Source organism: Loxodonta africana, chromosome 3 (assembly GCF_030014295.1).
Source record: "Loxodonta africana isolate mLoxAfr1 chromosome 3, mLoxAfr1.hap2, whole genome shotgun sequence".
In the NCBI taxonomy this organism is placed as follows: Eukaryota; Metazoa; Chordata; class Mammalia; order Proboscidea; family Elephantidae; genus Loxodonta; species Loxodonta africana.
In genome coordinates, this window is record NC_087344.1 from 150,354,276 (window position 1) to 150,379,658 (window position 25,383).

Sequence of the window (25,383 nt, forward strand, 5' to 3'; positions counted from 1 at the left end):
TTGGGTAGTTCTACCCTGTCCTACAGGGTCGCTATGAGTGGGAATCGACTCGATGGCAATGGGTTTGGTTTGGTTTGGTTTATTGAGATGAGTCAGAATTGACTTGATGGCAACGGGTTTGGTGTTTTAGGTTTTTATTGAGATAGTCATGTGTATGAGTTGGAATCAACTCGACAGCAGTGGCATTGGGTTTGGTTTTTCATTGAGATGCTCATAGATATGAGTCAAAATGCACCAGACAGCAATGGAAATGAGGTGTGGTATTGGAATGCAGCCATCAACTTCTGAGGGGGTCCCATGGTGTAATAGTGAGCACTGTGGACTCTGAATACAGCAATCCGAGTTGAAATCTCAGTGAGACCGTAGTTGTTTTTTTTTTTTAACTCTTTAAATAGTGGATGAAACTTCTTGCCCCCCTTTCCGTATCCCTCTCCTGATGGCCATTTAGGAGTGAGAAAAGTTTCGGGCTGGAAAGGAAGAAGCAGGAGGGGAGCCTCAAGCTCCATGAGCAGGAGCTGCTCCTGATTCCCCTCCTGTATCCCGCAGCCTTTTGAACGTCGCAGCCTTGTCCCTTCTTCCTCTTCTGTCCTCCTCAGAAACTGAGATTCCAGAAACCCTCAGAAAATAGCTGAGGGAGGAGGAGAGACAGGAAAGAACAGAGGGGAGAATAGGAAAGAAATAAGGAGAAAGTTGGGAATGGTAGGCAGAGGAAGTGGGCGTTCACAGCAGCGGTTTCAGTTGCTGGGTGTGGACCACAGCAGCTTCTCCCTCAGTAGCGCTCCCATCCCTTCCTGACCCACCTGAAAGCCTGGTTCTGCTGTTAAACCTCAAAGCAGCTTGCCTGCCATTCGTTCTTGCAAAGTTTTCTTTCACACTGTGGAGGGGTGAGGTGGATTAAGTTGGTTGGCAAATGAGTGGCAGCCAAGTGAAGCACCTTGTTGGCTCTCTTGGTGTTGACTAGCAGTTGGTGCACCCACCAACTCGAATGCACTCCACTTTCCCCCTTGCAGGTTGTCTGCAGGGCCTGGAGTAGAAAATCAAGACATAACAATGTTTCTTTAAAGAGAGAAATAGCCCACATTCACTATATTCCAATTTCTTAACGTATCATTCACTGATTTTTACTTGTTTTCTAAAATGTTCTGTAGGGTAAAGAATTTAGCTTCATCCAAGGGCTTTGATTTTTGTCTTTGGTTCCTGAGAGCTAACCCTAAGCCATAAAACAAAAAAGAAACCATTGCTGTCAAGTCAATTCCAACTCATGCATACATCTATATAGTACAGGGTAGACCCACCAAATAGGGTTTCTGAGGATGTAAATCCTTATGGAAGCAGATTGACACAACTTTCTCCAGTGGGGTGGCTAGTGGGTTGAAGCCACTGACCTTTGGGTTAGCAGCCCAGCACTTAACCACTGCCCCTCCAGGTCTCCTTGAGACAACTCTAAACCCTTGAAATTTGCCAAATAATTGAGATTCCTTTGTTATTTATAGTCCTCCAGACCACACCTGAAAGTTTATGCTAATAAAGTGACTCAGATGGGGGCCCGGCCAGCTAGAAATACTACCTCCTGTTATAGGAAACCCCAGTCACTTAGTGGTTGAGTACTACAGCTGCTAACCAAGAGGTCAGCAGCTCGAATCCACCACGTGCTCCTTGGAAACTCTATGGGGCTGTTCTACTCTGTCCCATAGGGTCGCCATGAGTCCAAATCGACTCAACCACGGTGGGATTTTTTTTTTTTTTTTGGTTATCAGCCAATCTGGGGGAGGGGGGAGGTTGATAAATTTTGCAGGAAAGTCCTTATATAGTGGATACAGGCCACACCTCTGAGAAAACTCCTCTTACAACTGATTGATCAATCATATGAGATCACATCACGAAAGTGATTACAGTGTATTACATTACCAAAAAGCAGTATGCCCAACTTCTGCCAAACCACTGAGAATCATTACCTAATCAAGTTGACAGGTAACATTAACCATCATGGGTCCTATGTGTTCAACCTACCATCATGTGGCTGGCTAATAGCCCCCACCTCCTCTGGGGACTGGTGTCATATCAGGGACTCAGAGTTGTTTTTGCCTCTCGGTTTGGGGCACTGAGTAGTGGCTGTAGCTGGATTAACCTTCGTGAGTGGAAGCCCATGTCACTGAGCCCCTGCATAATTTCTATCCCTGCTGCTAGGCCACTTTGTTTATGAGCCCTTTGGGCAGTCCTAGAATTTCCATTTGGTTTCTTCTGATGGTTTTCACAGCTGTTGAGATTGTCTATCAGATCACTCACTGACATCGTTTTCTGTGTGTGTGTGTGTGTCTATGTGTGCTCAATAACTCCTTAGAAGTCTGAGAAATCTAACATCTGGGACATCTTTGAGTTAGTCATCTCGTGCTGCCGCAACAGAAATACCACAAGTGGATGGCTTTAACAAAGAGAATTTTATTTCCTCATGGTAAAGTAGGCTAAAAGTCCAAATTCAAGGCGTCAGCTCCAGGGGGAGGCTTTCTCTCTCTGTCAGCTCTGGGAGAAGGTCCTTGTCCTCAATCTTCCCATGGTCGAGGAGCTTCTCAGGTGTAGGAACCGCCAGTCCAAAGGATGCACGCTGCTCCTGGTGCTTCTTTCTTGGTTGTATGAGGTCCCCAATTCTCTGCTAGCTTCCTTTTCCTTTTATCTCTCAAGAGTATGTGGGCCACAAACCAGGGAAACTCTCTTTACCTTGGATCAGGGAGATGAGTTGAGTAAGGGTGGTGTTACAATCCCACCCTAATCCTCTGAAAATAAAATTACAATCAGAAAATGGAGGACAACCACACAATACTGGGAATCATGGCCTAAAAAAGTTGATGCACACATTTCTGGGGGGGATATAATTCAATCAATGACAGTCGTGGAGTTGGAAGTTGGTTTCCATTGGCTTACTTTTCCCTTGAATATGGGTCACAAGTTACTTTGAATGTCTAGTATTTTTTAAATTATTAGACTCTTTGAATGATACATTGTAATGTATTCTGACATCTCTCTCCAGAGCATCAATTTTTTCCCTAGGATAGCTTATGGGCAGTTCTACTCTGTCATATAGGTCCAAAATAAGAAATCGTAAGTTCAAGCGGTCTCAGGGAAACTGAAACTCTCAGATATCATTCTTCTTTACTGGCCAAACAAGAAAAAAAGCCATAGGTCCTACCATATGATCCAGCAATCCCACTCCTTGGAATATATCCTAGAGAAATAAGAGCCTTTACACGAACAAATATATGCACACCCATGTTCATGGCAGCACTGTTTACAATAGCAAAAAGTTGGAAGCAACCAAGGTGCCCATCAGCAGATGACTGGATAAATAAACTATGGTATATTCACACAATGGAATACTACGCATCGGTAAAGAACAATGTTGAATCCATGACATTTCATAACATGGAGAAATCTGGGAGACGTTATGCTGAGTGAAATCAGTCAATTGCAAAAGGACAAATATGGTATAAGACCACTATTATAAGAGCTGGAGAAACAGTTTAAGCAGGGAAGAAAATACTCTTTGATGGTTATGAGAGGGGGGAGGGTGGGAGGGAGGAAGAGGGGTACTCACTAATTAGATAGTAGATAAGTTTCATTTTAGGTGAAGGGAAAGACGATACACAATACAGGAGAGGTCAACACAAATGGACTAAACCAAAAACAAAGAAGTTTCCTTAATAAAGTGAACACTTCAAAGGCCAGCCTTGCTTGGGTGGGGGTTTGAGGACCATGGTTTCAGGAGACATGTAAGTCAATTGGCATAATAAAATCTATTAAGAAAGCATTCTGCATCCCACTTTGGAGAGTGGCGGCTGCGGCCTTAAACGCTAGCAAGCGGCCATCTAAGATGTATCAATTGGTCTCAGACCACCTGGGACAAGGAAGAATGAAGAACACCAGAGGCAAAAAATAATTATGAGCCTAAGAGACAAAGAGGCCCACATAAACCAGAGACTACATCAGCCTGAGACCAGAAGAACTAGATGGTACCTGGCCACAACCGATGACTGCCCTGGCAGGGAACTCAACAGAGAAACCCTGAGGGAGCAGGAGAGCAGTGGGATGCAGACCCCGAAATGCTCATAAAAAGCCCGGACTTAGTGGTCAGGCTGGGACTGGAGGGACGCCGGAGGCTGTGGACCCCAGACCTTCTGTTACCCCAGGGCAGGAACCATTCCCAAAGCCAACTCTTCAGACAGGGATTGGACTGGAACAGGGCATAGAAAATGAGACTGGTGAAGAACAAGCTTCTTGGATCAAGTCGACACATGAGACAATGTTGGCATCTCCTGTCTGGAGGGGAGATGAGAGGGCAGAGGTGACCAGAAGCCACTCGAATGTACAGGAGGAGACAGAGTGGAGGGAAGTACTGTGCTGTCTCATCAGAGGGAGAGCAATTAGGAGTGTTTGGCAAGGTGTATGTAAATTTTTCTATGAGAGACTGACCTAATTTGTAAGCTTTCACTTAAAGCACAATAAAAATCTAAAAAAAAAAAAGCCCTAGTTCCTAGGAGCAGAGTTCCAAGAAGAAGGACCACAGGATGCCCCATGGCCACCTCGGTGATTCCCATGGCCCCAGGAGCAGCCATACCCCGATCCAAATAAAAGACACTGACTGGAAGCTGGGAGATACTGAGGACCTTGAAGTTAGAAGCACTGCGCCTCGCAGACCGAAAAAGCAGGATGAGGAAATCCTTGACCTTCTCTTCTCCCTAGCAGCCTGAGATCACTTGCCGGAACATAAGATGTGTGGGCGAAGACAGGAAACCCTGGTGGCGTAGCGGTTGAGTGCTACAGCTGCTAACCAAGAGGCTGGCAGTTTGAATCCGCCAGGCGCTCCTTGGAAACTCTGTGAGGCAGTTCTGCTCTGTCCTATAGAGTCGCTATGAGTCGGAATCGACTCGACGGCAGTGGGTTTGGTTTTGGTTTTTCGGGGCAAAGACAGAGGTCAACTTCGGCGTGTTGCTGATGAGGAAAGTGAGGTTTCCTGGGAGTTTACTGGATGCGCTCGGTTCCGCGGCTGCTAGGGACTAAGTCACAGTCCAGGGCCCTCAGCACCCTGCCTCAGAGCACAAGGAGGGAGCTGGGCAGTGGGTAGAAACTGCTGCGCAGAGCGGGCATCTGACTGCGAGAGCGACTCCACCTTCCTTTGGGCCTCTGAGAATGGTCTCCACCTGTGCTCTTTTCCTCCAGGCGGAACTCCAGGCGTCGGCGGAAAGAAAAGACGACCAGGATCTAAGGGTTTCTTTCAACCTTCCCCATGAGGTCCTACCGAGCCTTGCCACGGATCCACCCTCTTAGTGCTGTTACTGGAATTTGCAAGCTTTCCACGACCATCGCGGGTCCTTTTCTCCCAGCCCTTTAGGCACAAGAGAAAGCTCCCGCGGCTCCAAGTGCACCTACTCTTTCTCTGCCTGCCCTTCCTCACTGCGTGGTCCGGAGCTGGGCGCTCTTCACTTCCTCTCTGAAGGCTCTGGGAGAAATACGACACCAAAAGCAAAAGGAATACACTTATTAATAAACTTTAGTTTAAGTTTATTATCGAGCCAGGAAAAAAAAAGAGAGAGAGAGAGAGAATACAAGTGTGCAAGTAGCACCCAAAGCGCTGCAAAGCTATACTGGTTTTGCAGTTCCGTATGGAAGTAAAGATACAGCTGTACATTGCCCCACTCTTAGTAAACAATCAGCTTTACTCAATTTAAGCCGGTACGAAGCTTACTCTGACGCGCTGTGCTTCCTAATTCCTTACCAGTACCTCCTAAGGTTGCCCCGGACAATAATGCACTTCACACTGCACTTGGTTAGTTACTTTCTCAACGTTCCTGGGAAAGTCCCAGGGCGCAAGGCGGGGTGGGGTGGGGCGTGGGCCTCGGGCGGGGAGGCTGGGGCAGATCTCAGAACGCGGAGTCCTGCAGGGCGGTGGTTTGTGGTGCGTCCTCCCCTGCTGGTGGTGAGCAGCCACTGTGCGTCTCCTGCTGCGCTAGGCCGCGGGCGTCCGAGTCCCCCAGCTCACTCGGGCTCGATGTCAACGCCCAAATGTGTCCAAAGGCAGGACTCTCGGCCTAAATGTCTCTTACACTGGAGCGCGCGCGGTTGAACAGGCCAGAACAATGTTAAGATGTCCCCAGCCTGAGGTTAACGGGCAATTCCTGACATCAGATAGTAAGTTTGAAAAAGAAGGGCTCCGTGTCTCTGTGGCGCAATCTGTCAGCGCGTTCGGCTGTTAACCGAAAGATTGGTGGTTCGAGCCCACCCAGGAACGCTACGCTTTACTTTAAGCTGTTGTAGCTGCTGAATCGCCGCTTTAGGCTTTTAGCGACTTTCGTTCTCAGAGTCCTCTGGAACTCTATCCACTTCGAATCAGACGCCAAAGTTTGCTGCGTGACGACTGAAGTCCCATAAAAGGGAATAAAAGAAGGAATTTTTTCCTGCAAAAAATGGTATTTCCACAAAGCCAGCGAAAGCCGCTTCGGAGTTTATTTATTCCAGAGCCACTGCACGGATTCTCTCACTTCCTGAGACTGAGGTTTTACACTGCGCACTCCGGAAACTTGAAAAATCCCGATAATGGAGAATCAGAGAACCCCACATCTGTGGTGCAGTTGCAAGCTCTGCACGGAAATCTTGGTTCTGCCCCGGTGGGACTTCGAAAGGGTTATCAAATTTTGGGGGTGTCTCTATTTCTTCACGTATAAAAAGGGGCAAATAGGAGTACTTACCTCATGGGTTAACCTAAATTTTAATGAGAGAGGCACATAAAGCATTTTAGCACTTAATAAATGCTCACTGATATCAGCTGTTACAATTGTTTTCAGTGGCATCATCATCACCATTGTTATCTACCCCGTCCTTTTAACAACTGCATATCCTTTCACAGCACAGATAGACCATTGTATATTTAAGCATTTCTTAACTGATGGAGATGACATTGGTTCTAATGTTTATGGTCATAATTCTTCAGAGGACAGGTTATAGGGATATTTTTCATCAGGTGTGCAAGAATTTCTCTCAAATGGATTCCCTGATGTGGTGTTGCCTGATCAAGGTATTTGTGCATTTCTGATTTTGCTAGCTAGTGTCTAATTGTCCTCCAGAGGGGCTGTACCTAGTCATATCCCCGCATTCTGAGAGAAAGCTCTTTTCTGGGCAACACAGTATCTGGCATTTCAATAGCAGTGGAAACCCATCACTTTTGCTTGGAGGATGCTATTGCTTGCTGGTTTCACACATTACTCTGAATTTTGTGGATGAGAGGCTGGCTCTGTGACGTTCTTCTGTATTCTCCTGACTCCTTGGATTCTGGAAAAGTGGTTCGCAGGACAGACCTGAGCTGGCATTGACCTGACTGTAGAGGTATGGACAGAGGTAACCCTGTTCCCATCGATCCCGTGACAGAGAGCCCAGGCTGCAGCTGCTGAGGAACTCAGAACGCATCCACTCTCCATAGTGGGATCTTCATGGCTGGTCCTAAGCCAAATAAAAATAGGAAAGGGAAGGCTTTTTTTTTTTTTTTCCTTTTAATTGAATGTTAGATGACGGTTTACAGAACAAACCAGTCTCTCGTCAAACAGCTAGTACACACACTGTTGCATGACATTGGTTAAAAACCCCACGACATGTCAACACTCTCCCTTCTCAACCCTGGGTTCCCTATTGCCAGCTTTCCTGTTCCCTCCTACCTTCCAGTCCCTGCCCCAGGGCTGGTGAACCCCTTTAGTCTTGTTTTCCCCTATGGGCCTGTTCAATTTTTGGCTGAAGGGTGAACCTCAGGAGTGGCTTCATTACTGAGCTGGAAGGGCATCCGGGGGCCATACTCTCCGGGTTTCTCCAGTCTCCATCAGGCCAGCCAAGTCTGGTCTTTCTTTCTAAGTTAGAATTTTGTTCTACATTTTTCTCCAGCTCTGTCCAGGAACCCTCTATTGTGATCCCTGTCAGAGCGGTCAGTGGTGGTAGATGGGCACCAGATGGGCTCGGTCTGGTAGAGGCCATGGTGGATGTGGCCCATTAGTCCTTTGGACTAATCTTTCCCTTGTGTCTTTAGCTTTCTTCATTCTTCCTTGCTCCCTAAGGGGTGAGATCAGTGGAGTATCCTAGATGGCCGCTCACAGGCTTTTAAGACCCCAGACTCTACTCACCGAAGTAGAATGTAGAACATTTTCTTTATCAACTCTGTTATGCCAACTGAACTAGATGTTCCCTGAGACCATGGTCTCCACAGGCTTCAGCCCAGCAATTCGGTTCCTCAGGGAGTTTGGATGTGTCTATGGAGCTACCATGGCCTTGCCTTGTACAGGTTGTGCTGGCTTCCCCAGTATTGTGTACTGTCTTACCCTTCACCAAAGTTACTTCTTATCTATTGTCCACTAAGTGTTTTGGAAAGGGAAGACTTTTAAGTTTAGTTTTTCATGAGAATAGGACTTTAAATAACGGTTTTCTTCTTATTTTCTGTGGCAACTAGAAGAGAGATTGCATCCTTGATACTTTCTTTGGGGGGACTTAATACTAGGGGGTGTTCTGTTGCGCTTGTGGAATTCTTTGGTCCATGCTGGTATGTGGTGCTTGCTATAAAATATTGTCTGGTGAGCTGGGGTGGACAAAGTAGCTGATGAAAACTTCTCCTAGGAAATAGAGGATGAATTTTCATACAATTTTACCAAGAGTTAATTCCTACTTTGATCCTTTTAGAGATTTGGGTGATAACATTAAAGAGATAGCCCTTGAATATCTAAAATGCTTCCCATAGTGACCAGGTTGCATGTTCTTAGGAAGAGTCATACGAGGTGGGTGTAGGACTTTTTTTTTTTTTTGTACTTTTATGATCTTTCCCCCTTCCCAGAGGGATTGGCATATGGTTGTCTGACAATAGACTATCCAGGGAGTACACAGAAAGGCACACGTGGTGAGAGAATTTTCAGCTTCTCTACTTAAGCTGCTAGTTCCCAATGACTGAACAAATACTAACCTCATTGTTTCAAATACAGACTATGTATTGAAGCCTAATAATTGTTTAGGAGGGTGGAGTGAAAGCACAGAAGCGAGGCTCTCTCTAATCTGTATTTCACAAAAGATGCATCACTGGTGAGGCTGACTTATGCAGGGGAGGAGTCCCCCACCCCTGCCTCGCTTTGTCCCTTCCACCTCTTTTTGTTAACTCCTGTCATCCAGGTATATCTGAGATAATGAGATAATATCCAGTTTAGGCTTCGGAGAAGCAAAGAAAGAACACATTAGGACTTCAGCCTAAGACGCATGGTCTCCCTCAGTTTATAAGAATTCCCTGAGTGGGATGAAAGCCCTGTAAAAAAAAAAAAAATGTTACTATTCCTTATCCCATAGGTCGGGGTAGACAGATTATTGTCAGGGTAAGAGTGAGGGTTTCTTGGGTCTCTTGGCTAAACAGCATCTACTAGCACCTCAATCAATCACCACTTCGTCCATATAATTGATAAAGCTGTACGTCTGTACTATTGTTTTAAAAGGCCATATAGCAAAATATTAACAAGAATTACCTCTTATGATTGGAATTGAGAACAGGGGAAATTTCATTTCTTCTTTACATCTTATGCATTTGTTTGTATTTACGGCAAGCATGACTTTATTACTTTCATAACAAATAAATGACCGACTATAAAAGCAGATATTAAAATCCTCAGACAAACCAGACCATGTTGACCTGCTGTGCCACCAAATTGACCACAGGCTGTTGAAGCCACAGGGCAGACCATTAACCTACGATCACAGAGCTCAGGGAAGTCGTGGTCTTTACGGACTTCTTAATGCATCATAATGCAGAAGTTACGGTGGATTTTTTTTTTTTTCGTTTCTTCTTCCCTTGGTTTTTCCAGTCTTCTCTGAGCTAGAAGCCCACAGATGCTAATTAAAAAAAGAAAATCCTGCATTTTGAAGTTCTAGAAACACTACCATTACTTTTTTGTGAAAAAGAGAATCCAGTTATGGTATTCAAAACATACATTGGCTACAGAACTTTATTTTAATGAAATAGGAAGACTCTGACAAAAATATAAAGGTTCTGATAATGACTTGTGGAAATTTTTGTTGTTGTTTAGCTGTTTCCCTTTATTTACTTATTTATTCATTTATTTTTTTGTGCTTTAGGTAAAAGTTTACAGCTCAAGCTAGTTTCTCACTCAAAAATTTATACACATATTGTTTTGTTACACTTTAGTTGCAATCCCCACAATATGAGAGCACAATCCACTTTTCCACCCTGGGTCCCCTGTGTCCATTGGACCAGTTCCTGTCCCTTCCTGCCTTCTCATTCTGCCTCTGGTCTCGTGTATCTGATTGGACTAAGAAAGACACTCCTCATCTGTATTATTTTTTTTGTTTTATAGTCCTGTCTAATCTTTGTCTGAAGAGTGGGCTTTGGGCATGGTTTTAGTTCCTGGTTAACAGAGTGTCCAGGGGCCATAGTTTCAGGGGTTCCTTCAGTCTCTGTCAGACCATTAAGTCTGGTCTTTTTATGTGAATTTGAGCTCTGCTCCACACGTTTCTCCTGCTCCGCCCAGGACTCTGTTGTGTTCCCTGTTGGGGCAGTCATTAGTGGTAGCCAGGCACCATCTAGTGCTTCTGGTCTCAGGCTGGTGGAGTCACTGGTTTAGATTGGTGGAAAATATATCTCAGTGCTTATAATGAGCTGAGTGAAAGAAAGAGTGAATCAAATCAATACATTCAGATAGATAGCTTTCTAGTCAAGATATGACACAGGCCCAAAGACAGCAAACTCATTCTCATATAAATAAGGAAATAGAGACTTTCCAAAAAAAAAAAGGCCTAGTGACACCCGAATTCGGCCAATGACAAAAGTACTCACAACAAAAATCTTAAGGATGAAAAAGCCGTGTGTGCTGGGTATTCTGCATTTGTCCCTCCAGATCCATTCTCAGCATTATCCACTCCATTTTACATCCCAGGAGGCTGACCCCTGCATAAAAAGTTTCCCTTGCCCACTTGATTCTTGGAGGATACAGCCCATGGGATGCATTAATTGGAGGTAGAAGGGTGGCAAGAATATTATGGTGTGGGGGGAGGTAATTATTCCCTGCAGCTGGCAGAGGTTGTGTTCCGTACATGAAGTCCACAGCTGTTTTCCAGGGACACTCTATGACAGCTGCAGGCTTAGCTACAACTATGACTTCATCCAGGTTCCAGAAATCTCTCTCTCTCCTTCCCCACCAGGCCTAGGAATGGTAATGACTCTTCGCTGTTGCTAGTGCTGGGATGTCGCACCATCCTTTGGTGACTGCATTCACCTCTTGTACAGAGCCCAGTCATCTTGAGCTGGAGGTCCTGGGAAACTCCCTCGATCCTCAGCAGGTAGGGGCTTCGGAGAACCTCAGGGAATGTGTCACAGAAGTTCTGGGAGCTAATTGTGTCTCTAGTCAGTTCATTAGCAGAAGAATAAATACACCCTTCTTCCTTCAAAACTACCTCCAGTGAAAACTTCATAGTCTCATAGGCAGAGCCATTTTCCTACAAAAGTCAAAAGACAACAAACTGGTAAAATATTGAAAAGACTTTCTAAGCCTGACAGAAAACTCAGAAGCCTTAAGGGGAAGATTGTTACATTTAACTACATAAAAATTTTAAGAATTTTTATGGGAAAAGAAAAAAAAACATAAATTTGTCAAGCACACAGCTGCGGACAAGATGTAAGAATGGCGTGGGAGTGGTATCTGGCCTCCTCTAACTTCACAAGGGGGAAGGAGAATCAAAATTAGCAGCTCAAGGTTGATTCCTATGAGGCAGAGGTCAGACATGCCTCCTCTCTTTGCATCTTTACTGATTCTGACATCAACCGTCCCTCCCACGGTGCTCTCTGCTTCTCTGTTGGGTTCAGTAATTCATTGCAATGGCCACACAGGACTCATAGACCATACTCGGGATGTTGAGGTTTATTAGGGAAGTAACAGATTAGACTCCTACTTCCAGGAGCTTCCCAGGGCAGGGATCCTGGGTCCAAAGGGCATGCTGGCTCCTGGCTGTTCTCCCTTGGTGGTAGTGGGATTCTCTCTTTCCTACCTCTGGGGTGGCTCATTTCAGCCCGGCAAGATGGCAAAACTAACCAATCCCCTTGGTGGGCCACAGTTACCCTATTACAGAGTCCTGCCCAATCACTTGGGTGGGAGTTATAAGATCATGTCTAGAAAGGCCACAGAAAGGTGACCCATCACCCAATTTTGTGTGAACAAGGCCAAGGCATGGGTGATTTAGATTCAGACAATTTATTACTTATGTAGACAACAAAAGGATGAGTAGCCAAAGGTGCCTGCGTTCTAATCCCACACACTAAAAAGGAAGACATGGGGAAAAAAGGGGCCTGATGACTACAGCAAGAGTTGTGGGATACCTGTTGCCGATGAGCCAACTCTAGACTGCAGCTAAGCAGTTTTATAGTTGCAGCTATAGGCTGAGGGTGAGCAGACCATAAAACCTGGTATCTCATCAGAACCTGGAAGGCGATGAGAAACTGTCCCATGGCTGCCTCCCAGGGAGGATAGGGAGGCAAGTGGAGAGCTGGTCTCAGAGTGGTTGTTCGCAAGCCTCAGGGCAGTTCTTTAAATGCCTCCAAGGCCTCTTGTTCTTGGGGAATCACTTTTTATGTGTAAGGATAAATCATTTCCCAGCAAAACGATTTGGAAAAGGATAGTGAGAACGGTTACACAGCTTGAAGAATGTAATCAGTGTCACTGAATTGTACTTGTAGAAGTCATTGAGTAGGCGTAGGTTTTATTATGTAAAATTTCACCCCATGCAGTCAAATATATATTTCTTCCCTCTCTCAAAAATACATTGTTGCTGTTGTTAGGTGCCCTCCAGTGGGTTCCTACTCTTGGCCACCCTACCTACAACAGGATGAAACATTGCCAGTCCTGCACCAGGCTCACAATCCTTGCTATGTTTGAGCCCATTGTTGTAGCCACTGTGTCAATCCACCTCTCTGAGGTTCTTCCTCACTTTCACAGACACTCTACCCAGCATGATGTCTGTCTCCAGGTAGTGGTCCCTCCTAATAACATGTCCAGAGTAAGTGAGAGGATGTCTCAATGGCAGCAACTGGCAATTTAGAAGCTCCTAAATTTAATCCTATTGGTGGAGCTCAGGTTGGGAAGTGGTTAAGACCTCCGCTGCTAATCAAAAGGTCGGGAGTTCAAATTCACCAGAGGTTCTTGGAAACCCTATGGGGCAGTTCTACTCTGTTCTACAGGGTCATTGTAAATCGTAATTCACGCGATGGCAATGGGCTTTGCTTTGCTTTTCTCTTTCATTCTGTTGGTAAGCGACTAGAGAAGATTCTCTAACAATGGAAGGGAGTACAAAAGTGCTCGCCCAACGTGGGGCTCGAACCCACGACCCTAGGATTAAGAGTCTCATGCTCTACCGACTGAGCTAGTCGGGCATCACAGCCTTTTCTTTGGTACAGAATTATTGTTGTCTTAAAAAAAAAAAAAGAGAGTCAGCAGTCTTAGCATGAAAGTAATCCCTGAGTTCAGAATTTCAGGGAGGCAGCATCTACCTTTTACCACTGAAATACTAGAGACTCAAAGACCGCTTGCGCAGGGTCAGGCGAACTCACCCGACTTGGGAATCAAGAGTCCTGAAACCCCGATATTTCCGAAAATTCCTTCCGGACCCGGTCACTCTGAGAACCTGGTTTCGAGGACTCCGGCTCCGAAAGAGCACGAGGGGAGGGGGATGAGTGCGGCAAACAACCGCGGGGAGCAGGAGGAGAGCGGAAACTTGCTCCTGGGACTTTGGAGCTGCAGCCCAAGCTCATTCTTCCCAGCCCAAAACCCTTTTCTCCCCTAAACCATGTTGGGGGTGGGGGCAGAAGGAAGAGGGCCACGCGATATTGGAAAGTACGTCCAATACACTATATGTTTGGGAGCACGATTTTGTTGTTAAATACTAAAATTTTGTGTGGACTGAATGAAAGAGCATATTCTTTGCGTACAAAGGTCTCACCGAGATTTAAACTCAGATCGGATTCAGGGCCTCATGCGTACTTGCCCGCGGGATACTTGGCTCCTCGCCCCAGAGCGTTCAGATCTCCAACCTCTGAAAGAGGCGATGAGCTCCGGGGTCATCCTCTAGATGGGTCCTCTCCGCTGTTCCGGTGAAGGTCAAAGGAGACTGCCCTTGTAGCCTTGGTTACTACTCCCGCGGATTTTCATTTTACCCTGAAGCGTCTCTCCGTGTGGATGCTGGAAACTATTATTCACCAATTCTTTGACTGCACTCCTGAGAGGCTGCCTCCAGCAAAAGCAGAATTACTACTTTGAAAAGACAGGGTTGCTGAGGCAAGTTGCAACTACCTGCCTTGATTGGGATTTGAACCGAGGTCTAACAACACAGACTCCTAACCGCTACACCGTCAAAGCCACTGCTCAGAACGACCGTGTATGAGTTCTCAAGGGAAATGGATGCACACGGACACAGAAGACTCATCCAAAAATATTCATAGCAGCCTTGGTCACGAGCAAATAACTAGAAATAATCCAATTGCCCATCGATACTGGTACATTCACACTTTGGAATGACCTGCATTAATGTAGAAATTAACTAGTGAAGCAGGCAGGCAACAATGTGGACGAATATGTTTAAAAAAACACGACGCTGCTTGCCTGGGGGGGGGGGGAAAAACCAGGTACTATATAAAATATGCATTCATTAACGTGAACTCCAAGAGCAGGCAACACTAATCTCTGGTGATAGAAATCATTATAGTGAATAACTAAGCGTGGGCGGGCGGCAATTGATTGGAAAAGGGTTCTACAGACCTTGCTGGGATGATGGAAATTCCCTGTAACTTGATCTGGGTGATGGTTACATGTTCCATTTTAATACGCCGCCCAGTTAAGGTTTTTACATTTCACACTATGGGAGTTATATTTGAAGCGTTAACTGTTGGCATAAACATGGGGGATGGAGGATGGGGATAAGACTGTGCAGAGCATGGCGAAAAGCTTGGATTATATTTTGAACTCCCTAAAAATTCATTCTTCTTTAGTCTAAAAAAGCCGTACTGATAGCTGAAATATCTCAGTCAGAAAAATGGTTATGACCACATCTCATTAGACTCAGTGAGAGGCAGCATTTCACCTTCTCCTCACTCGTGGGGAACGTCTACAGTTTCCAAATGACCAGACCCCAGGTTTGTGCACTATCGGGTTTCTTTTGCTTCTCCTGAGTGGCAGCTCTGAGTGCTGCCGCTCTATGGCCTCAAAGGAGGGGTGCAGACTGCGCAAGAACTAAAGGCTAGCCTCAGGGGGAGTCGGTTCGTGCCAAGACTCCTGACACAGCCCAGAGCACTGCGGCCACCACGAAGAGTGCCAACCACTCACTATCCGATCACCACATGCCATAAACTTGCTGACAGATGATGCGTTTCCTTGAATAGTTTTGAAGTAAAAACATTCACAATATTTCCTTGCTTTGTTGTTGGATAGCTACAGATAGTTCCGCTTTTCTGTCTTTAAGTCTTCTCTCGGTTCCCTCCGTCGCCTTCCTCCCTATTCCGCTACGTCAGAAAGACCCTTCTCTGCTCCCCAGGATCCCACCTGAGTCTATGCACACCGCCTCCTGGAGGTCTCATCCTCAGCCACGCCTCCCTGCTGTCCTTCGCTCCTCTTCAGGGTTCCCCTTTCCCCCCTTATTTTCCCAGCTCCTGCCCCACCGACCGCAACCAAGTGGAGCTGGTGGCGTCCAGCGGGGCTGGCGGGCGGGCAAAGGCGGAGCAGAAGACGCCAAGGGACGTCCCGAAACCCACAGGGCTCAGCGTGTCTCGGGTCAGGCGGTGGTCTCCGGGGGCCGTTGGCTTCTGAGGCGGGAGAGGAGCAAGGAGGGCGAAGGCCATTCTGCGGCCCTTCTAGCTTCGGACTCACGCAAAAACCAGGTTTCAAATGTGAAGAACAACGCGATTTGTCGGCCCAACCCTTCTGGTTTTTTGAGGCTGTGGCGCCTGCGCAGTTGTGCCGCGGAAAGCCGATGGCCTTGGAGTTTGTGAGAAATCCCTGTTTACTGAGACCAGGAACACCGGTTACTGAAGGCTCTGTGGCGCCGCCGGTTAGCGCGTCCGGATGTTAACCGAAAGGCTGGTAGTTCGAGGCCACCCCGGGAAGAGGAGACCTACCTTACCCTCCTGTCCTCTCAGATCCTCCCAGAAGAGTCATTGAACACAAATTAGGAGTGCGCCTGGGAATCCGGAAATGCTTGAAAGAAGAAAATCATCATCATTAAAAGGGCTTTTCCCATTGTTTATTTGTACCATTATTTATTGTATGAACACTTTCATCATTCTTGTACACATATCTTTGGCGACTTGTGCAGGTATTTCTATAGGGTACAGTCTGGAAGAGCAATTGCAGAAGAGCCACTGTGCTGGGGCAATCGTAGGGCTCACCTTGTTCGCTTCCTGGTTTTCAAGGGTTGGTCACCCTTGTTGCCTGATTTCCAGTGTTTTGAAAACCGGTGTTTCATAAAATTCGTCTTTTTTTGTTCAGGAGCCCCGTTGCCGCAGTGGCTAAGCGCGCTCGCCTGCTAACCCAAAGTCCGTAAGTTTGAACCCACCAGTCGCTGTGCGGGAGAAAGATGTGGCAGAGGGAGAAAGATGTGGAAATTAGCTTCCGTAAAGATCACAGCATTGAAAACCGTGTGGGGCAGTTCTGTTCTGTTCTATAGGCTCGCTATCGGTCGGAATCTACTCCAGGGCAATGGGTTTGGTTTTGGTTAGTCCATCTTTGCCAAAAGTGGAAGGCATATATTTAAATGTTTTTCATTTTAGTTCAATGGTTGTGTAAATGTCTTTGCATTTAACTTATTTTCCAACTCAATGAGTCCTTTTCTTCATGCATCTGCCAGCACAACAAATGTTTCATACATCTGTGGTGCAATGAGTTCCTTTATGTGGCCTTTTGCCTTGGTTCTTTGGAAAAAGACAGCTTGAGAGGTTTTTTTCCCAGCCTTGATGAGTTGTTAACTTTTTCCCTAGTTCTTTGAAAAAACTACTTGAGGGACCTCCAAGGTTGCTTCCTACCCCAGAGGAGTGTTACTCTTGCCTAGGAAAGAAGCCTGTCTCTGCAGGGAGAAAGACCTGGTGATCTGCTCCTGTAAAGATTAGAGCCTAGGAAACCTCATGGGGCAATTCTACTCTGTCAAGTGAGGTCACTACGAGTCAAAATCCACTTGATGGCACCTCATAACATGTTTGGTTAAAAATTGTAGATAGACATAGAAGTCTCCATGTTGCAAGCACTAATAATATAACAATTGAGGCAGGCAGGGGTCATCAACAAACATTAAAACTTTTCAGGATACACACGTGAACACATACATTGTATTTACAAGATCTCTAAGTATTATCCCACAAACTATTTAAAAATTACAAGGTAAAGAAAGTATCTTTGCAGTAGAGAGGACAGATACATCCTTTCACTAAGAATCAGTAACTGATGAACACACTGACCCCTCTTTCCTTCCTGACAGGGTGCTGTACAAAGCACACAGCATTACATATGCAGTGTTCTTGCCCAAAGTGTTTAGCTTGAACAGAATGTAGGGCAAGGCATTGGGTCTGTCCTCTTCAAAAATTTAATATCGTTAAAAAGCACACGGACAAAGGAGTCAGAAGGGGGTGGGGAGACAGTTCAATGTAATTGGGAATAAAGAGATATAACAATCAAGTGCCATTTAGGAGCCTTGATTGGAGGTTGGAGAAAAAAACAACAGCACCACAACTCTCTGTCTGCTCTTGCTCTGGCTGTCTGGTTCCTGCTCTCTCACTCTCACTCTCATGACATGTTTATATCTATCTATCTATCTAGAAGACAATGGAGGAACTTTGTATCTGGACACTATGTTAGGTATATTGAATTAACGTTGATATTCATAAGTTTGATAATTGAATTATGGTCAATGGTGATATAGAATAATGTCCTTAATCTCAGGATACACATGCTGAAGTATTTAGAAGCTTTTTTTTTTTTTGGTCTGAATTTACTAAAGAAATCTGTATGTTTGTGTGGGTATGCGTAGAGACAGAAAGAGCAAATGTATATCAATGGCAGATCTTAGTATAACAGTGTGCGGTGATCATTGTATTATTCTTTCAACTTTATCTACAGGTTTTTAAAGTTTTCCAAGGAAATAGTTGATGGGGATGGGGACAGGACGATTGTACAGTATGGCAGGCTGTGAAGCTCTGGCAAAATCCTGGACTAAAATTGGTCTTTATGGGTCTCGCACTTGCAGTAGGATATGACAGTCCCCATTACCACTCACTGCTGCAATAGGGCAAAGGTCACTAATCTGCTGCACAAACTATTCTGAAGGGATCCCTTCCTGCCACCCAGGATTTGGGAGAAGTGTCTCCTTCACCCTTCTTCCGTGAATCAGCTTACTCTAGACTGGAAGCCTGGTAAGTCTGAGGCTACTTTGCATGTTTCAAAGTTTCTGAATAAGATGTCCTGCTTTCACACTTGATTGCAAAAGGCAAGTCAATGGGTATGAGAAATTTATTTCCAGGATAAAAACAAACAAGGACAAAACAGGAGAGTACAATTATTTGCAACGTCCCAGTTTCATCTAGATGTATTCTCTGTATCTCTGTGGGTCCTCAGCAGAGACCTCTAGGATGGAGCTTCTGCTAGAACTGTACAGGAAGGTTTTTCCTCATCATGTGTAAACAGCAAGCTCTCAGGATCCCTCTTTGGTAGAGAGTCTACTGCTGTTTCTTTGAGGACCCAGGCTTGGACACATGTGAGTCTGCTGCCCCGCTTACAGGTGTCTCACTACAAGGACAGATGGTGTTGGCTGAGTTAGCTCTCTTCCTAGGTGTGAGACCCAATATTGTTTTTCTAAGTAATACCAGGTGCTTAGTAACGTCTAAGTTTGGAAGGAGGTGATGCACCTAAACTGGGTTGCTATAGCTCTGAGATATAAGTGTAGTGGATGTATTAATGATGGAATTTTCTTATATTAGCTTGGAAAATAAAACTACAATTTTGATATCTACAAAGAACATTTTAGGCAACAGAGCATGTATAAAATAAAGTTTATTTTCAGAGATTTAAAAACCCTCATCTTTCTAGGAAAAAGGACGTGTGCCGAAAAGCTGATGGATAGTCTGCAGTGATATGATTCTGAGTCTTGACCCCAAGTGCTTGAGATTTTCTTCCAGCTGCTGCTAACTCCAGTCATCCACAGGATGGGGCTGGGGAGGGAAAAGGATCTGGTTCTCCCAAGAGTATCTGTGAAAGTAGCCAATGGTGCCCTTCAGGCAGCTATCACATTAGGAGACTGAGGGGTTGCGGTTTCTGCCGTGAAAAAAGCTGTTTGGAGTAAAAATCCTCAGTGGCTCTGACGTCCGATTTTCATCTTGCTTTCAGATTTGGACTTTCACTTGTTTTGTTGTATTAGTGTTGGTCATCAATTTGGGAACTAAGCTGACGTTTGTGACTATGCATTGTTGAAATTAGACAAGATGTTTTCATAGTTCCAGCATTAGTTGTTACCAGAAACAGGAAGAAAAAATCCAAATGAGGATCTTCTATCAGGCCCTACCGATAGCTAAGTGAGGCTAGAGTGAGGACTAAGTGGTGATGGAGGCCAGGTGCCAACTGAGTGCAGGTAAGTGGATGAGCCACAGTCTGGAAGGAGTTAGTGATGATAGCAGGGGAGAGGAAATGTGGGCTGAAATATACTTAGGTCCTACCCCCTGGTGCTGGTGATAGCCCTGCTCAAAGATTCTGCTTGTTGATTGGTGAGATCCCTCCTCATCTGCCAGTTTACTCTCTATTGTACTCTTCTGGAGGAAAATGAAGACCTCTCACACTTCTCAGAAGGAGATGTGCGTAGCCTCGAGCATGCACATTCTGAAACAGTTGGTTATTAGGAGAGAATATTTTCAGGAAAATCTGCCTCCTAAATTCATGCCCTATATTTTGTAAATAGGAGGGTGGTGCTAAGAGAAAAACCCTAGAATGTGTAAACCAGCAGGGACTATCCAAGTACAATTCCACATGTTACAGATGAGGAGACAGTGGTCGCAAGAGGCTAAGGACCCACTAAACCTACCTGATCTGCTAATGACAAACTGGGACCAGAATTCAGGCCTGTGACCTGTTCCACTGCATCTCAGAGTCTGACAAAAGGGAGAGAAAAGGCTCCAGTCTGGATAAAGCCAGTGAGCCCCAGAGGCTATTAGGTCACTTGGGAGGGAAAGGAAAAAGGCTTTACAGAAGAGGCTTGCAAGTGTTATTCTAAAGAGATCAGGGAAAAAAGGAATCACCAGAGAGTGAAAAATGGGAATTAGCAGATAAAGAGTGAGGCTTTAAGCTTGAACCAATCCATTTTCACCCTGTGGAGGCCAATATTCTCTAAAGTTACTTCCACATCAGGTTTGTATCTTTGGGGAATTTCTAAGCATATTTTCAATAGATAAACTAACAAAATTTTGAATTGAAAAATGAAGAACCACTAATTTCTTGTTTTCAGTTGTCTCTATTGCCTGATTCATTTCAAATGAGTTCCTAGTGACCAAAAAGAAAGAAAAAAGAATTCTAACCTGTGGTGATAATACACACAACTAAACATATTCCCATTCCACGATTTCTACGTGTGTATCATTGACACTGGTTACATTTTTCCAATTGTCCAACCATTCTCACTATCCTTTTCCAAATTATTCCACCACCGTTAACATAAACTCAATGTCTCCTAAGCAAAAACTCCCATTTCCCCTTCCCTTCCACCACTGGTAACTAATAACTTTTGTTTTCTGTATACTTCCCTCCCCCACTCATCTGTCAGTCTGGCAGCGGAACGACGTACATCATTGCTGATATCAGAGAATCTTGGCTGAAGGCAGAGAATACCTGAAAGATGTTTTCCTGTGTTTTATTGACTACACAAAGGCTTTTGACTGTGTGGATCATAACAAATTATGCATAATATTGGGAAGAATGGGAATCCCAGAACACTTAATTGTGCTCATGCAGATTCTATACGTAGGCCAAGAGGCAGTCACGTGAACAGAATGAGGGGATACTGCGTGTTTTAAGATCAGGAAAGGTGTGCCTCAGGATTGTATCCTTTCACCATACTTATTCAACCTGTATGCTGAGCAAATAATCCAAGAAGCTGGACTATATGAAGAAGAATGTGGCATCAGGATTTGACACAACCTTCCCTTCTGAAAGTGAAGAGGACTTGAAGCACTTACTGATGAAGATCAAAGATCACAGGCGTCGGTATAGGTTACACCTCAACATGAAGAAAACAAAAATCTTCACAACTGGGCCGATATGCAACATCATGATAAAGAGAGGGACGAGAAATTGTCAAGTATTTCATTTTACTTGGATCCACAATCAGTGTCCATGGAAGCAGCAGTCAAGCAATCAAAGGACTTATTCCACCGGACAAATCTGCTGCAAAAGACCTCTTTAAAGCATTAAAGAGCAAAGAGTCACTTTGAGGACTAAGGTGAGTCTGACCCAGCCATGGTGTTTTCAATTGCCTCATATGCATGCGAAAGCTGGACAATGAATAAGGAAGACCAAAGAATTGATGCCTTTGAATTATGGCATTGGTGAAGAATATTGAATAGTCCACGGACTGCCAGAACAAACAAATCTGTCTTGGAATAGGTACTGCCAGAAAGCTTCTTAGAAGCGAGGATGGCAAGACTTCATCTCACGTACTTTGGACGTGTTATCAGGAGGGACAAGTCCCTGGAGAAAGACATCATGCTTTGTAAAATAGAGGGTCAGCAGAAAAAAAGGAAGACCCTCGACGAGACAGACTGACACAGTGGCCACAACAATGGTCTCGAACACAGAAATGATTGCGAGGATAGCGCAGGAGCAGGCAGTGTTTTGTTATGTTGTGCATTGGGTTGCTATGATTAGGAACTGACTCGACAGCACTAAACAACAACAACACATACTTCCTTGTTTTATTTAAGTGAGATCACATGGTATTTGTCCTTTTGCAACTGACTTATTTCACTCATAATGTTTTCAAGTTTCATCCATGTTGTGGCATGCATCATGACCTCATTTCTCTTTATGGCTGAGTAATAATCCATTTTGTCTATCCATTCATGTTGATGAACATTTCAGTTGTTTCAACATTTTGGTTGTTGTGAAAGTGCTGCACTGAATATTGGTGTGCAAGTTTCTGTCTACATTCCTGTTTTCACTTCTTCTGGGTATATACCTAGAATTGGGGTTGCTGGGTCATATGGTAGTTTTTTTTGAGAAACCACTGAAGTGTTTTTGTTTGTTTTTTAAGTACTTTATGCCACTGTGTTTTTGTTGTTAGGTGCCATTGAGTCGATTTCGACTCATAGCGACTCCATGTGACAGAGTAGAACTCTCCCAGAGGGTTCTCTTGGCTGTAATCTTTTTGGAAGGAGATGGTCAGGTCTTCCTGCCATGGAGCCACTGCCTAAGTTTGGAACCACCAGCCTTGAGTTTCAAAGCTGACTGCTTAACCATTTCCACCTACAGGGCTCCTTTTATGCCCTTGTAGACAATGGGAGATGTAAATATGTAATATGTTCCCTAAATGCTTAGTTTTTTTTTTTTTTTTTTTTTAACTGTTATAGTCTCTTTGGAGCCCTGGTAACAAAGTGGTTTGGTGCTCAGGCTTCTAATCAAAAGGGTTAGCAGTTCGAATCCACCAGCCACTCTTTGGAAACCCCATGGGGCAGTTCTACTCTGTCCTATAGGGTTGCTATGATTTAGAATTGACTCAATGGCACACAACAACAACAACATATTCTCTTTAGGAGACTAAGTCCTAAAACCTCTTTTTTAGCATTTTGTTTAATAAAAAAGGTTCATAAAAAGCAGGTTTTTCAAATTGCAATTCTGAACCATTAGCAGATTGTGAAATCAACGTCATGACTGACTAGAGGTTTTCTTTAATGAATCAGAAAGGACGATACTAGAATCCATTACATGCCGTGAGCACAAAAAATTTTTAACATACACTGGGTGACAAAGAATTATATATTTCATACTGCATCTTGTCAACTTTTGAGTGACTATTCTACATAGACAGTAACAGGTCTAATGTATCATGTACCTGTTTTCTCTTCAATTTTTTTAATGTTATATAGAAACAAGACTGTGGAGAGAGGAATGCGAATTTCATCAATAGTTGATGTTCAGCCTTTTCTATGAGGTAGCCACACCTTTGGGATACTCCTGTGCTAGTGATCTGAGATCCTAATAGACCAATGGTCTCTCTCATCTCTATCTGCATATTAGTATCACCCAGGAAGCCTTTCAGGAATAATGATGCCCAAATCCAAGTCCACACCATTCAAATCTAAACCTCTAGGTGTGGAGTCAAAGGATTTGTGTTAGCTCAAAGCTGACCAGGTTCTTACTAGAACCGCCCTATTTCCCATCATTATCTTCGCCTCTACCCCTCTCTTCCACCATAGGCTTCTTTCTCATTGCACCTAAAGATTTTATTCTTCCTTCTCACAGTCTCAGGTAAATCACTCTGTCACTTGGACTTCTAAGATAAGCATTGTCCTGATAGTTCTTGTTTTCCTTCTATTTATTTATCCGAGTCTTTACAAAGTTGACCTTTAGATTCCCTTTCTCCAAAGCCAGTTCACCACAAAGGTCTCCTCATGTCAGGTAGATGGAATTCATATTCCAACATCTGTCAGTCATTGTTGAGTACTTCTCAGGCAGGGAGCAACTGATTGCTGTGGGACTGACATAAACACTCAGGTAACTCCAGGTCCCTGAGTCAGTAGTTCCAGTAGTCTAACTGTAGACTTCCTCAGAAGGGTCCCTGAAAACAAAAGGAAGTCATAGGTATGAGAGTGGAAAAGGGATCCAAGGTGGATGTTGTGCAGGCATGGATAATGGGGTGGATATTGCACACAGCAGCAACTCAGTAAACAGTAAGTCTGGGGGAATAAAGGCAAATTGAGGATATTTTGTAAGTTCGTAAACATTTTTGCCAATCTAAAGACATGCTTGCTTTTTCTTTCTTTCTTTCTCAGTAACACGAGTTAGATACCATAATGCAACTGGGATATTATAGCTCAAATACAAACAATTTATACTTTGTGAAGGATCAACATGAACTATGCTTCCAATATTTTATTACTTTTATTTTTCATAAGTTTAAAAATTGGGGCTTTTGTTCTTTTTCAGGTTTATATCACCCTTCTGTTCTTCACACTTTATCAAAGACTGCCGACCTAGAATCTATATTAAAAATGCAGGGGCCTATCTGGTCGGAGACATAAATACATGTGTAGTCTGGATGCTCTGAAAAGTATTCCAGGAGTCCTCAGGTTGGCCTTTAGAGAAGTGGCCTGGCATGCCTTCCTGAGCCCACCGCATACAGTGTTCCTCATGTAATGAATCATTGCCATGTCTGCCACCTGAGTCAGGCAAAAAAAATTAAAATATTTTTTGTTCCCCAGCCCATAAGATACTTCCCTGGCTGCTGTCTGAGCATATCCATCCTTCATTTGCATTACAGCTGGTTGCTAGACCATGGTTGTGTGTCCCACTATTACTCTTACTCCCGTCTCTGAGGAAAGAAGAAACAACCAGGTCCTACCTGTCCTCCAAAGTCAGAGGATTATAAGGGTGCCTGCATGTCTGCCTCTGTTCTGCTTCGTCAGGTGTTCTCAGGGGGTAATTTTCTCTATAAATACTGTTCCAGTATAAATCAGCTTTACCATCAGTAGGCTCTACTGTACCCAGTGTTTCAAAGAACCCCAAAACAGTGAGGGGCTTTATTCTTTTCTCAAATACACTCAGGAACATCACTTCATTTGATGTCTACAGCAATCACGGAATGCATGATCTCACCCATTTTACGTATGGGGGAACAGAAATCCAGAAAGGATAAATCACTCACAGAAAGTTAGTAAAGACCAAGCCCAAGCCCAGCCCATTGCTGTCGAGTCAATTCTGACTCATAGCGACCATATAGGACAGAGAAGAACTGCACCATTGGTTTTCCAAGGAGCAGCTGGTGGGTTCGAACTGCCCACCTTCTGGTTAGCAGCCAAGCTCTTAGCCGTTGTGCAACCGCGGCTCCTTAGTAAGGACAGCGCTGACAGAAAACAAACAAGCAAAGAAGATGAGATGGCTGCTGCCTCCTGCCCCAAAAGCCTGTGATGAAGGAGCCAGTTATAATAATGTGACCTCCAGCTCTATGTATTTCACCACTGTACTCATACCTTGCCTTTCCCGATATTGTCGTGGCCCCTAGAATGTGCGAAAAAAAGCAGGACATCTGGTTAAAAAGTCACTCATAGACTTGTGAAGGCATAGAATCTTCTGTGAGACCAGGATC

General features: G+C 44.5%; 2 non-coding genes across 2 annotated transcripts; one reads left to right on the forward strand and one right to left on the reverse strand.

Annotated features, from left to right (window-relative positions):
* The first annotated feature begins 6,206 nt into the window (after positions 1 to 6,206).
* TRNAN-GUU (transfer RNA asparagine (anticodon GUU)) lies at positions 6,207 to 6,280 on the forward strand. Its single transcript has one exon. It is a non-coding gene; the product is annotated as a tRNA-Asn (tRNA).
* A 7,085-nt stretch (positions 6,281 to 13,365) lies between these two features.
* On the reverse strand, positions 13,366 to 13,438 carry TRNAK-CUU (transfer RNA lysine (anticodon CUU)). Its single transcript has one exon. It is a non-coding gene; the product is annotated as a tRNA-Lys (tRNA).
* Between the last annotated feature and the right edge of the window lie 11,945 nt (positions 13,439 to 25,383).